Raw genomic sequence first — 15,627 nt, forward strand, 5'->3', positions numbered from 1 at the left:
AAAGAAAAATGAACAGGGAAATCAAGTGAAAGACCTACTCTGGTAGAGTTTTTAGTTAATCAAGAACAGAAGCTGCTGTTTGAAAAGGGATAATTAGTTGTTGTTGTTGTGTCTTTCGGCTTTTCCCAGTTAGGGGTCGCCACAGCGGAACTCTGGTCCGCTAATGATTGGCAGTAGATTTTTACGTGCCGAGTTGTCGGCCTTGATGCACAACCTTCAACGAAGGTACGGCCCATTCACGCATGTCTCCACACAGAAGACACTCTAGCTGACAATCGAACAGGACAACGTTTTACTGTGAGGCGACAACGCTACCGCAGCACCACCAAGGGATAATTAGTAGGGTATATAAAATATTGCACAATAAATATAAGAATCAATCAGAGAATATTAAACATAGTGGGAAGAGAGACTAAAAGGCAATACACAAGGGAACAATGGAAGGACATGTGTATGGCTCCCAATAATGCAACAAAGTTCAGATGGTTTAAGACTTTTGCTTGGAAGTGTTTGCAGAGGTATTTTTATACCCAAGCAGACTTCAAAGATTTTTTTTTCCTCAGGTAGATAGCAAATGTCAGAGGTGTGATGGGGAAGAAAGAGATAACTGGGAACTTGTTTTGACAATGTAATGAGTTGGCAGATTTAAAAGAAAATTCTCTGCAGTGTACTCTTGTAAGAAATATTTTTGGACAAATGGCTGTAACTAAGGAAATTATTCTTTTGAGCTGGGACACAAGATCTGGATTTCCTGGACATAGTAAGGCCTTGTTAAGTTTAATTATGTTGGCTGCTAAACAAGCATTTACTAGAAAATGAAATCAGTCCCCTGGGTTCACTAATCTGCCGTGCAGGACTAAACTGCATGTAAGCGGCAGTTTAAGAGGGGGACGGCAGTGTGCCATGTATAATAATGAAGGCGCACCACCGGAGCTCCAAATCCTACACTGAGTGTGGAGGAGTGCAGGGGGCGTGTCTGAGAGCAGAGCTCTCAGAATAAATACGCCCCTGCAAAATAGAACAGAAGAAAGTGTAAATAAATGAGCGAAACCGCTCATAGGTGTCCGCATATATCCACCAACAGTCCCCATGTGTTCAACGGCAACAGTACATAGAAATAAAACGAAGAAACTCTTGTATTAATTTTTTTAAAACCCTGAGTACAGCTAACCATAGGTGCACGGGTTTGCCCATCGCCTAGCTATGGTTAAAGCAGCTGAAAAGGCTGAATAGGATAGCAAGGAATATATATGCAAATGAAGAAACACAGCAATAGTGGAGTGGTTAGAGCATCCGCCTAATGAACAGGCATTCCCGGTTTGAGTCCCACTGCAGCACAAATCATTTTCCACGGGAAATCTGTATATGAACATAATTTTATATTGTTTTGCCGTATAACCTATATAATAATTAAATATGAACTGGAGTACTGCAGGAAATGCACATGTGAAGTGCTAGTGTCATAATGAATAAGGCACAAGTAAGCAAATCTAAGCACAGATAAGCAGAGGTAAGCGTGTCCAAGTGAGTTTGTGTGGGGGTAAGCATTGCCTACACAGATTAAGCAAATTAGAAGCTAACTAAGTGTAAGAAACTGTATCCGGAGGTTAGTAGTGCTTACCATCGCACAAACCCGCACATACCCGCTTACAACTGCTTTAAAGTGCCTTAATCACTCTGGATCCAACGGGCCATGTTCTGCCCAGCAACAAAATAAACTACCTCTGCAAGGCTCAAACTCAGGACCCTGTACACTATAGTAACAGTAGTTAACCACCAAGCCATCATAGCAATAGATATGCATGAGGTATCAGCAAACTAAGTCTCACCACAGGAAAATCAAACCAAACATGTGAACTGCATCTATGTACAGTGTGATGTTGGATAACCTGCCACAGAACATAAATATGTGAACTGGAGTACTACAGTAAGCATAGATTGGAGGTGTTATTGTATGCAGTGTATGTACACATGAATCATGGATACCAGACACGTATATAACCTGTAATGAAGAATAAATCATTGCAAATGGCAAACAAAGTACTAATTAACCATTAAGCAATGCTAACCGCAGCACAGCTCAAGTTAGTAAATGTAAGCAATGTGTAGGTGAGCCAATTCAATCTGCCTAGTGGTATACCTCTTTAAGCAGTGCCAGCCTCATGTAAGCAGGTCTGCCCATAGCTTAGCCTTTTCAAAACTGGCCAGTCACGGGAAGAGCAGGAAGATTTCCGTATTTAATCCCCACAGCCAGGAATACTACCCATAACTGGTTGCAGCTTCCTACTGCAGGCAGAATGTCTGGTGTGGGTGAAGGCACTCGATTTAGAGCGCAGCGCTGGGACATCCAGGAGTAAAAAATCATGGTATGGCTCCTGGTAAAACACCATGATCAGAGACTACTGCAGGGCCAGTACCAGGGCTCGCAGTATAAAACAGAGGCCTGGGACAGTCTCGCCTGTGACCCCACCAGTGCCACAGGTATCCCCCGGACTGGTGAGCATGTCAGGCACCACCATGCTGACCTGAAGCGGCGGAGGGGGGATGTACTGGAACAGTGGATCCAGGAGTCTCGGCAGATGCCCAGTGCCCCAGGACTGAGTAAGTACTCATTCTACTAAGTAGTAAATAATTTCCTAGCTTGTGTATATGATGGATAGGTATGGATAAATATCACTGCATTTCTCTGACAGCTGCAGATGAGCAGATTGCGAACCAGCAAGCCCATGATGCTAGGCTGCAAAAGCTGCGTCTCGAGGCAGGTTAGTAATCAGTCTGCATGTACTGTCATAACAAATAAATATAAGAGCCTTAGAAAGTGTTGTACCAGTAGAAATAAATATGTAATAGTCTGTGAATAAAGGTATAACCCCTGGAATGCTTCTGTTTACTCTTCTCTCATATGTTGGCGATCTGTTCCATACTATAAATAGTAATGTTGTATCCTAAGCAGTGTCACCCACACTGTGGTTTGCAGATAAAATGGACATGAAGACCTGCATAACAATGTTGGAACTGCCAAGAGGTCAGTTATATTGTACAAGTTAGGGAGACTTAGATAGAACACACTTGAAAACTTTACATCAATTCCCTGATAGCACAGTGTACTGTAATGTTAGCTATAATAGTTTCTCACACACAGCAGGGGTCTGAATCCTAGGAGTGCTATTACGTTGTATGCATAATCATACCCCACAACTGTACAGATTGTGATACAATGTCCATATAGAAAGCTGTATGCATACTTACACCCAACAACAGTACAGAATTTGCTAGAATGTTCATAATGTAAGTTGTATGCATATTCATACCCCACAACTGTTCCAGTCTGTCCAGCATGTCCAGATAAATGGCCTATATCACCAGCTTGGTACCCTGTTCCCCTGAAAATCCAGTGTGATGTTCCAAGAAATCTAAGCAGCTGTCAGTAACATATAACGGATATTCAAACATGAACATAGTCAGAAAATGTATACAGAAACAAACCTGTCATTCTAGCACCTCACCCAAAGTGTATGTCAGCAATACTCAACATATGTTGCATTAACACTTGCAGCCTGTTATGACTGTATGTAAGACACAGGTCACATATATAGTAAGTTATAAACATACCAGTGTACAATATAAGGCCATTGCGTAGTGTAATAATACATGTAAGGGAAAGACCACAGCAGTGACTAAGAATGTTGTATAAACAACAAGGTATATTAGTTGTTAATTGAAGTCTCTCTCTCTCACCCCTACCATATGTGCATAATAACCCAATGACACTCCTCAATAGGTATGTGTACACTCCACACTTTTGTTGGGACATATGTCCTAATGGTGTATAAATATTCACATTTCTTACTATGCATGTGCCATGTGACAGTACACCCATGTTGGTGGCCTGTTGCCATCAATGAAACCTTGCATGCACCTGTAATGGCTACTGTTGTTCCATATATGCATGTGTTCTGCTTGCTGTGCAGCTGTGTTAAATCTGGTGTGTTGGGTTAATGGGAATACCTATGCATGCTGTTATAACTAATCCTGAATGCTGTTGACTGTTACTAACCCATATCTGTCATAAACCTTTGACAACACAGCTTGTATGGGAAGGCCGGTCCCAGCGGACCCACCAGTCCCACCTCAGCTGACCATGGCACCGGGCACCAGCACATCTGGGGCCCAGCCTGGGACCTCCTCCTCTGTGGGCCCTGTGCAACCTTCGGGGGGAACCGCTGCAGGGGATGGGGCTCACCCCCTCTAGGAGCGGGCACAGAGGGGGAACCTGTCACCCGTCAACAGGTCCGGGCCATGGTGCGTAAGGAGCTCAATCTGGAGTATCAAGAGCGGCAACGCCAGCTTGAGGGACGAGTGGCGCTATTAGAGGGTGAGCCTGCCCCTCTTACACAGTGCCCAGCACAGCCACCTTCAGGGCCATGAAGGTGCAGTGGTGACTGCCCATGGTTGGGGACCTCAGTCCCACTGTTTCCATTTGGGGGCTCATGGGCTTGCAACATCCAAACACCCCCCCATCCAAGGTGTTTACCCCCCATGTGTCATATACCGGCCCTGTATGCATTTTGTGTGTCATGTCTGTTAACCTACCCAACCTACTTCCAAAATATACCTACTACCCCTCCCCAGCATCCCACTCTCACCTGAAAAAAAAAAAAAAGGGGCAATCTGGTTCCACAAAAAAAATCACGCCCCACACATAGCTGTCCATTTTGCACACGTGTCCACTGGACACATGTAATCTGGCCTAATTGGCATCACAATGAATATATGTCGTCCTCACCCCTCCCCCAGGAGTTTGAGGGTCCAAATCTACCTGCGAATATAGTGTATATGCACAGCTGTTGCTGTAGAAGAAATGGGCAGCTATGGACCTTTCCTATACCCGTCCTGCACATGCCTAGCTATTTTCCCTACTGTCTTTCCCTCTTTGTGCCCCGTTTTTCACCACTGTCCTATCAACCACTTTTTCTTTTCTTTTAAAGGAATTAGCGTGGGGGTAAGCGGCAGTAGGCGCCGTTAAGCAGCGGTAAGCGGGTTTGCGTGGGGGTAAACTATGCCTACACAGGTTGAGAAATTCGAAGCTAACTGACTGTAAGGAAACATAAGCAGCGGTTGGCAGTGCTTACCATCTCACAAACTCACGCAAACCCACGTACAACCCCTTAAAAGTGCCTTAATCGCTCTGTAGCCAACGTCCCTTGTTCTGCCCAGCAACAAAATAAACTGCCTCTCCAAGGCTCGAACCCAGAACCCTGCACTCCATACACATAGTGATTTACCACTAAACCATGGCAGATATACATAACCTGATGTCTTCACAAACATATCATGCAGCACAATCAGTCAACAGTACAGGAAATGTATTATTATCACACCACATAACCTGTTAATGCAAGAAGTCTAGACAAAGTATGCCACACTGTGGGTACAAATAAGGATATATGTCAGCTAATGCTCTGATCCACTTAAAATGTTGCTAGTTTCACAGTTATATGTATCAGTACACATATGTAGAAGGTGATGAAGTCAAAAACACAAACGTGTTGGCGCTAGTTACTGACTTCAATGCTGCAGTCATCCATGACAATTGCCAAGTGAATGAGGAACAGGCCAAAATATGAGCCGAACATGCATAGACATATGGACAGATATATCTCTGTAAATTTAGACAGATAGACAGCTATATGTAGATATATATTAATGTATGACTCGCACATAATCATATAACATAAATTTTATATAGATACAATATATATGTTCATATGTATATGTGTATATATATATATATATATATATATATATATATATATATATATATATATATATACACACAGATGTATGTATCTATAGATACATATAAATAGATATAGCCATATGATATATATATATATATATATATATATATATATATATATATATATATATAGGTACATACACATACACACACACAAGATATCAGTAGCCATACATATGTAGAAGTAGTGTGAAAGTACTGGGTGCAAAGTATATCTCTTAGCCACAAGCCCTTCAACTGGCACCTGTGTAGTGTGGCAACTATTCCCACCAATGAGAATACTGACATTAAACATATACCCACCCACAATTTAAAGGACATGACACGACACACAGGTATGCATACACAGATAATCATTATTCTTGTACTATACAATAATGTATGCGAGTATTAACACCACATAAGGTTTGAAATAGGTAATCAGTCATGAATGCAAGGCCCACACAAAGCAGTAGATGCAAGCAATGTGTATATATACCATACTATGCTGTCTAGGCAAAGGCCTTCAATTAGTACAACAGTAGAAACAGGTTTTGCCTTTAGGATACGTAACAATCAACAATTACAGATGTAGTTCAGCAGCCTCCAATTACACCCTGTAGTCAAGCCCTAGGGGGAAAATTAGCACTTGTGTTAATGTCACAGTATCTTGTACATAACATTGCTTAACCTAACGTCTCACTATCATACTGAATGACCATCATCTTAACAGTTATGTCCCTGAAAAGGTGCCATAGCCTAGGTTACTGGCATATAACTCCCTCCCATAAAAGGCTGTACAAGGGCAAGGAACACTGTTTACCACACATGTTGGAATGTACAAGGGCACATATGTGTTCTCACACTGTTGCCCCCATATATATGGACCTAGCCCAACAGTTGGTGTGGGAGTCCATGACATGACTGGAATGATAGCAGTAATGCTAGCGATAAATAATGATAGGCCATTACCTAACAACCCTTCCTGTATCACAGCAGGACAAAGCCTGGCATATATGTGGAGGACTGAGGCAGGGACATAGGGCCATAATTGCATTATTGCTGTTACACACCCTGGAAATTGCTGGTGTTACAGGATTTGTTGCAGCATACCCTTATGTAGGGATACGACATTGAAATACAAATGGATGTAGCCATGTATCCATGTACTGATAGCACTCAACAGACAGACTGCCACAGATATATCTGGGACAATACCTGTGTGGTGCACAGACAATCCCCCTGGTATCATATGGACAGGCCAACAGTTGAGAGCTATGCAGACAGACAACATTCCATGAAAAAGTACCATGTACACAGAAACCCTGTAAGAACAGCAAGATACATTGCACACAACACTACTCACGATGTCTGTAGTTCTGCAACCTTACCCAAATGTGGATGTGCCCTATGTCTGCAGGTTCTGCTGTAAGAGGTATTGCTACCTGCTGTCTGTAACACTGATGTCCACACATAGGAAGGATGTCATCCATACTGTAAAGGTGAAGGGACAACGCCCACAGAAGGCAGCACTTTATAGTACAGGGTTGCCATGACAGTGGTTATCTGAAGTACAACACAGCAGGCTGCATGTAATTAACAACTGGTGGACACTGACTGGTGCAGTGGCCACCACCTGATCATGTGCAATACCAACAAAAGCATGCTGCAATCTGTTCATACCAGCTCATTCACTCTCCTGGAGAGACTGAGAGAGAGAGAGAGAGAGAGAGAGAAAAAAACACCTTCAGGAAAGTTCACAAAGCTCAGGGTTGTGTTACAGCGGAAACAACATAACAGGTATGTGAAACAGATATGCATTTACTGGCATGTAGTATGTGAAATAGAATAATAGGATGTATGCTGTGAAAGGATGTATATGTGCCATCAGTACTTGTTCCTGTAATGATGTGCTCAAAAACTGCACTGGACAGTAGTGTCAGTCCCTGTGGTCAGTGGGACATACCTGGCAAATGTGCAGACCAGCAGTGAATGGCAAAGATGTGACCCATGATATCTGTGTTCTGTAAATTACTATGGCCAACAGCTGGTGGGGCCATTAATACTGCCATGATAGACACATGGGTGAGAGACCACACCACCTGCAGGACAGTCATGTTAAAGTGTAGCATAGCATGCCCAACTGCCATAGAAGTATAATATGCTTATCTAATGTTTGTCACCATATATACCCCCCCTAATGTTAGTCTGTGTTCACATGTGACACCTGTCTGTATTGCAGCAAGGCCAAACAGTTCAGCTGTGAAGTAAAGTGGGTACATGTGTGTAGTCCAGATGGTCGTATGCACCCCACATACACATATGTGTGATACATATTCACAGCTGTGTATGTGTACAGAACCGTGGACAGTTATACATTCATAAAGGTATATAAACCACACAAATTGATATCTACACATATATGCACATATGTATATATACATACATATATATATATATGTATACAGACAAATATATATATATGTGTGTGTGTGTATGTCTACATATATATATATATATATATATATATATATATATATGTAGATATAAAAAAATCTCTCTCTCTCTCTCTCTCTATATATATATATATATATATATATATATATATATATATATATATATATCTCTCTCTCTCTCTCTCTATATATATATATATATATATATATATATATATATATATATATATACACACACACACACACACGTGCCAATACATATCCCCTGCCGTGACGTGTGAGAGAACATCACACATCAATACACAACATACCTGCATACCAGTATATGGCTGCAAGGTGGAGTGAGGTGTGTAACCCATGTTGGGAACACATTGCAATTGTATGAGATGGTGGGATATATATGTTGGTGAAGGGTATTAGGCACATATTGGTATGTAGTTCTGGTTGGGTGACAAACAAGACAGCATACAGGGCTGGTATATGACACATGTGGTGGTTAAACACTGGACAGGTAGTTACATTTGGAATGTGGAGGCCAAAAATGTGGTTGGTATTATGGTTAAGGTGTTAATCTCAGAGGCACAAGGTACAGAGTCTGATTCTCACCTTTGAAAGGGAAATTGGCTAGGCTTAAAATGGCCTACAAAAGGCAGGTAGCCTAGTATGTATTTATTAAACATCAGGCAGAGCCCCTCACTAACACTTTCCAAGAGAAACCTTGACGAGTGGATGGGTAACAGAAAATACACCCTGGGATCACTTAATTGGCTCTGCTTGACAGAGGATCGGTTAATTAATCAGTGGGGTGGTGAAAGCCGACACACTCTGGCTTGGCTTATAAATGCCCTCAGGCAGATAGCCTAGTACCTACCTATGAACCTATTGAGCCCCCACATGGGAACAAAGGGAACATGGTGTCCACCCATGGACAGTCACAACAGCATCTACATGGACATAAAGGTGCCTGGGCTGTGCGCTGGGCAGGAGGGATATGCATGTCAAACCTTATGTATGTGTACTGCATGCCTCCAGGTGATGTAGCACATACCCCATGTCTCTGTGGAGCTCCCTATGCCCAATACCTGCGACCTAACTGGGTGACAGACCCATGTCTGTGTGTGTGCTCCATTGGGGGGGTACCATCCCCTGAGGTGGTTCCACAAGAAGGTAGTGATGGAACAGTAGATAATGCGGTTCCATGGTGGGCCACGGATGTGATGTGGACTGGTAACATGTGCATATTAGGTTGGAGTGGTGTTCCTGCTGGCAAATAACCCCGACACATACTGATGTGCAACTGTCATGGAACATATGTGGGCTGGAATATTTCACACAATCCCAGAACATGTCCAACAGCATGCATAGATATCCTCAATACTACAGAATGGCAGATGTGTAGCAATCACATATCAGGCCTACCACATGCATATGTGGAAACATAGTGGCAGTGACAATGGCATGCAGGTGAAATACTCTGTAACAGCCCTGGAACTCTAGTGTCCCCACAGGGAGCATGTCTATAACCACATAGCAGAAAGTGTTGTAGAATACAATATATGGCCCAATGGTATACATACCGGACACATACCACTAACGTAGTGTGAACATTATGTTGGAGCTGGTATGGTGGCGGGAGACTGATATGTGTATTGTGTTATGGTAAATTTGACATATGAGTTGCTCAGACATATTTCCATCATTATGTCTTTCAGGGAGTATGGCGCACCCGAGGAACCCCACCTACAGTGCTGCTGAGGAGGAGGTAGTCATCACCAGCATCATCCACAACTATCAGCTGTTGTTCTCACGGACAAGCATTGACCAGCAGGAGAGAACAGCCATGTGGACTGATGTGGTCCACAGGGTGAATGAGGTGGGGATGCACAGCCGTACTTATGAGCAGGTCTGCCACCATTGTAGTAACCTGCTCCAGAAAGTATGTCATTGTGCCGCTGCCGTGCGGGGTGGCCACCTTGCAACAGGGGGGGCCATAACATCCATCCAGTGGAGGAGCTGCTTATCAGCCTGGTAGCACCTGCCCACTGCAAGAGCTCCAGACTTATACAGTCATGGAGGTGGGTGCTACTCACATACCACACATTGAGCATGCAGGTAAGGTTTCAGGGCATATCAGTAGACTACTGTAGTGTATGCATCTGTACAGGTAGACCATGCATATGTGAGATGTGGGGTATGTTGCTATGTAGTACCGATAAGCAGTAATGCATAAACTGTAGTACTGTGGACTTTAGCTGTTGTTGTACTGTAATATTGCAGCCACCCTGTAGCAATGCCACAGCTGTGGCCACTGACATCAACTTTATCCCATGTCAATGTAGGTACCTCTGGGATACCAGCAAGGCAGCGGCTGGATGCCGGTGAGTATGGTTTAAGGTTATGCTTGGCAATTCACTGTGCATGTCATAGCTAAGGTGTAGGCCATGAACACATCTAACACACCTACCCATAATGCATGCTGTACGTGTGCACTGACACAGCACACACCTCACTAATGGGATTACCAGCCTCAAACACATGCAATACACAGTCCATCCCAGGCAACTGTGGCTACACTCTAGTGCACATTGCCCAGGCACAGCTGACATCTGCCTAACATACACAGCTATGTCATACACAGAGCAGTTGAACATACTACATATAATGACATCTGACTCCCTCTGCTAACATACGCTCCAGGGTCCTAAAACTAATCAACACATTACACAGAACATACTGGAGGGATAGGGCCCTGTCCTGGGGAATCCCCACACTCTGGAACGGACTACCCATACATGTCAGGCAATGCTACTCATTGGCCCTCTTGACAGAAACACTTGGCAATTGGATGGGGAATGGAGAATACACACTGGGTAGCATGTCTATGCCACAGCCTGACAGGGGCACAAGGGAATAACATTAGTGGGTGGTGCATGGCAGGGAACCTTTGTGGCTAGGCTTATGGAGGCCCCAGGACCAATAGACCAGTACTCACCTATGAACCTATGTGTACCACAGGCAGCATCAGCCAGGGCCCAATCATGGTCAATAATGGTCTCTACACTCACCATATGTACAGTACATTGTCTCTGTGGTTGGTCTAATGGTAGTCTACCACTCATACATGCACCACTGATGATGACATATGTGAATACACATCATGCATTCACTAAACACATGTCCACATGTGATCCAGGAACACACAGAGGCTGTGAGCAGCAGCGGAAACATACCTGACACACAGAGACACATCCTGCAATGGTGTGTACACCCGTGAGGTATGGTGCACAGTACATGCCAAGGCGCTGAACAGATGCACAGCAATGCTGTGGACATGGGTGCAGTGGGTTCCAGGGGGAGGGCCATCATCTACAAACAGAGGCCATGCATCACAGCCATGTATAATGTTGGTAATGGGGATTGACTACAGTTGCACTGCATGCTGTTGAGCCCCACATGTCCTGCATGCTGACATGTATGTAATTACAGGTATGTGTGTGATACTGTACTGCACCATCGCCTGCTATTGTGTGTGTTATGGGGTTGCTGGAGCTGTCTGTAGGTGCTGTCTGGTGGAGTGTATGGGTTGCCATGTTTGTCGACTGCATGTGTGTATGTCTGTGTGTGTGGCCATGTCTGCACCCATGTGTGTGTGTGTGAATTTACTGTTTAGTGGTGTTGTACAGGTCTTACAGCCTGTTCCCTGTTTTACCCTCACAGGTGACGAGGTGGGGCTGGGTCCCCCCCGCAGGGACTCTGATGTCACTAATACAGACAGTGACCATGAAGATAGGTGTGTTGAGGCAGAGGAAGGGTCGTCAGGGGCTGCCACTGGGGCACCAATTGACAACCCACACGTATCCACACCATCCACACACTAAGTCACACTGCCTCTACACACCTCATCACCGTTGGCCCTAGCTGAGGGACAGCCTACGGTTGGCATGGGCCAGGACAGTGTGGTATGTATGGCACGTGTGTCAGGACACAGTAGCCATAGCCAGATGTCTGGTGGGATATCACATAGGCAGATGTGTAGGGGTGCTCGTAGGAGCACTGCTGGTCGTCATGCCCCTGGCAGACGTAACACATCTATTTCAACCACACACATGTTCCAGACGGTCATGGAGGCACAGGCACAAATGGAACGGTACACCAGACAGGGTCTAAGGGCCCAGAGGGCTCATCACATCTCTGTAACTGACAGCATCTGTGACCTAGCAGGTGCCATCCGTAATTACACCGAGGTCATGGATAGACGGTGGGGTGAGACATTGGAACTCATCCACAATGTCATGTTCATGCATCAGGGTGGGACGGTTGCGAAGGCCACGTAGATGTATGCCAGCAACACCAGCAGCTGGAGGTCGCCATGGACGTCCAGTCACAGCCGCTCCCATAGTGTCATTACCAGCCCCAGCACTGTGGGAGGGGCTGTCCACAGCCCGTCATAGCAGACCATGTGCACGTGGCCCTGGCCAGTCTCAGGAGGGATCTGGATCCAGTGGACATCTGTCAAACTCGGGGGACAATACTCAGGCTGGCTCTGTACCTGATACTGCCTGTAGCACCCCTGCCAGGCACAGGTCCAGTGTCCGTGGCCAGAGACGGTGAACTGCAAACCCTGCCAGGTACAGTCTGCAGCTGTCCCACAATTCCCTGTATAGGGCAGCCACATGGAGGAACTGTGTGCATGCAGACACACACACATAAACAACGAACCTAGGGCAACCACATAAATGCACACACGGCATCACCAGTGGCCCATAACAATACTCAGCTCCCTCACACACACACACATGTTGTCAATTGTATGGCTCAGCCTAGGCCTCTGTCAAACCAACAACACACCCTGTGCATATGATGATACCTGTGCCACTCCCTGACATCCGTAACATCGATGCAGGGACATGCTAACATGGTTCTGATGCACAGGGTGACTGTACAACGGTGTAGCAATGGAATGATGTGTAACATGTTGTCAGCAGTAAAGTGAAATGCTAATATCTTGGAAGGTGTAGCTGTGCAGCCATGATGCATCATAGCTGTAATTAACAATGTTGTATTGTCACCAGTATCTGTTCTGATTGTGTTGTGTTTGTCCATATGCCACATGGCTGATGGGTGTAGTGGTGTCAGCAGGCCTTCTACAGTGAACACCAGTAAGTGTAGTGGGTGGTACACATGCCATGGCTGGGTACAACACACAGTGCCTTTGGTTAGGATGCAGTACAGGTACAGGACTGTACACATGGAGGTATGTCCCTGTGCAGGTAACACATTTGTTGCACATGTAATCCCACCAAGACAGGATAGGCACAACCACACAGTGCTATATATGCAGTCTGCAATGTGGATGACATTGAACATGCTAACAGCAGGGTGTATGTCCCTCTCCCCACTCTACTGCGATCCTCACCTAAGTAACATGTGTGTGCCAATGCCAGTGGCATAGCCCTACCCTTAGGAGGGTGTGAGGTGCTCAACTACTGTGAACAATGTAAACAACAACTAACAACCTGATTACATACATTGTACAGTATTACAGACAGCTATGTGGGGGGATAGACGTAACAGTAACTGCAATTATGGCAGTCATGTCCACAACAGCCGCACCTAGTTAGTTATAGCAACCCAAGTAGTGCTGCACACCTCAACAGTGTGGAGGAGGGCATTGACACATCTTTCACCTGTGAAGGACTGTATGCCCACGGGATGGCACATGTGGTATGTTGGCATATGCTAAGCAGTTCTGGTGGAAACATATCCTGTGAACAGAGGTAGGTCCCGTAACAACTACACACATTCCTACAAGTGGGATGGTGTACAAAAGCCTGCTATGATCTACATAGGCATTGTGCACCTCCTACCCTCATCTACACCTGTCATGATTGGGTTAAGGAGGTATACCAGGTTCAGGTTGTATTCTCTGCCTTTGACAAGTCCAACATTGGCGGGGTCCCGTGTGTTGAGATAACCAGTGACATTGGCCATGGGTTCATTGTTGGTATGTCCCATGTCCCTACAGACCACGGTCTTCAGGCTACTGGGTGGTAGTTACCAGCTGACATGGTGGGTTTGTGGATGTTCCTCTCAACATTGGTGAATCCATTGTCAGGTGAAGGGTTATTGGATTGTATGAGGGATCCCAGCTACTTACTGCACCTGCCCAGGTGTTTCCCCCAAGCATGACATGTGACTTGACTGTACTGCATGATATGTTAGTAATGCCAGCCTTACATCCTACAGATGGGATGGAGTACTGTTAACGTGTACTGCCCTTGTCGTGTAGGGTCCTGCGTGTGGGATCTGCTAAGGTTGGTATTGTATTGCAGGCCAGACGTATTTGGCTGGGGGGAATACCTATCCTTGCCAGATGTATGTTGTTTGGGTCTCTCAAACCCATCATTGGCACATGTGGACATATATGTTGTGGTTACATTCCCAGTTCCATCTGCAGATGTATGTCCATATATACCTATATTGATATATATGTGTTCACCTTTGACAGGGAGACAATCATTCCTTCGAACGGCCCTTTCTGCAAACCGAAAGGACTAACCCGTCATTTCTTACTGCACCATAGTTAAGGGAACTGCAGTTCTAAAGACACCTTCGCTGACTCTCGAACTGCAAGTTGGAATACATATCGTAATAGTGGCGGGCATGACTCCCTGCACCCCGCTCTGGGGGGCTGGGCCCCCCACAACCCCCCTACTGTGATATACGAACTCCTAGTGTGCACTACAGTGGGGATAGACAATTATTCCCCATCCCCACTATAGTGGCATCCGCAACCAAATTGCCTTATCTGCAATGAACGAATGCACAGTGACATTCGCTCATTGCATATTCGATGCATGTATTGCAGGATTGTGCACTGTTGAGAACATACTTTAGGCCTTCCAGCTTCCGGACACATGGATTTCTCTGTTTGAAAGGTGAGCCATATATATGCTGACAAATATGCATTCCTAGTGCTGTCTATATGTGGGCATGTGGATATATACATATATATTGATGGCTGTATGCATATCTATGTATATATGTATTTATTGGCTTATATAGATATATATAGATATGTCTATATCTACATATATAGATATGTTATATCCATTTAATAATGAATATATATATATATATATATATATACACACACAAATACATCTACATGGAATACATTCCCTGTAGTGTTGTATACCTGGGCTGGATGATATGTATGTGGAAATATCATGATTATGCATATCTGCCATGGCTTAGTGGTAAATCACTTTGTGTATGATGTGCAGGGTCCTGGTTACGAGCCTTGCAGGACCTATTTATTTTGTTGCTGGGCAGAACACACAAACCTGCTTACAACTGCTTTACGGTGCCTTACTTACTCTCTATCCAGTG

Source organism: Protopterus annectens, chromosome 1.part0, assembly GCF_019279795.1.
Source record: "Protopterus annectens isolate FY-2018-M chromosome 1.part0, PAN1.0, whole genome shotgun sequence".
NCBI lineage: Eukaryota > Metazoa > Chordata > Ceratodontiformes > Protopteridae > Protopterus > Protopterus annectens.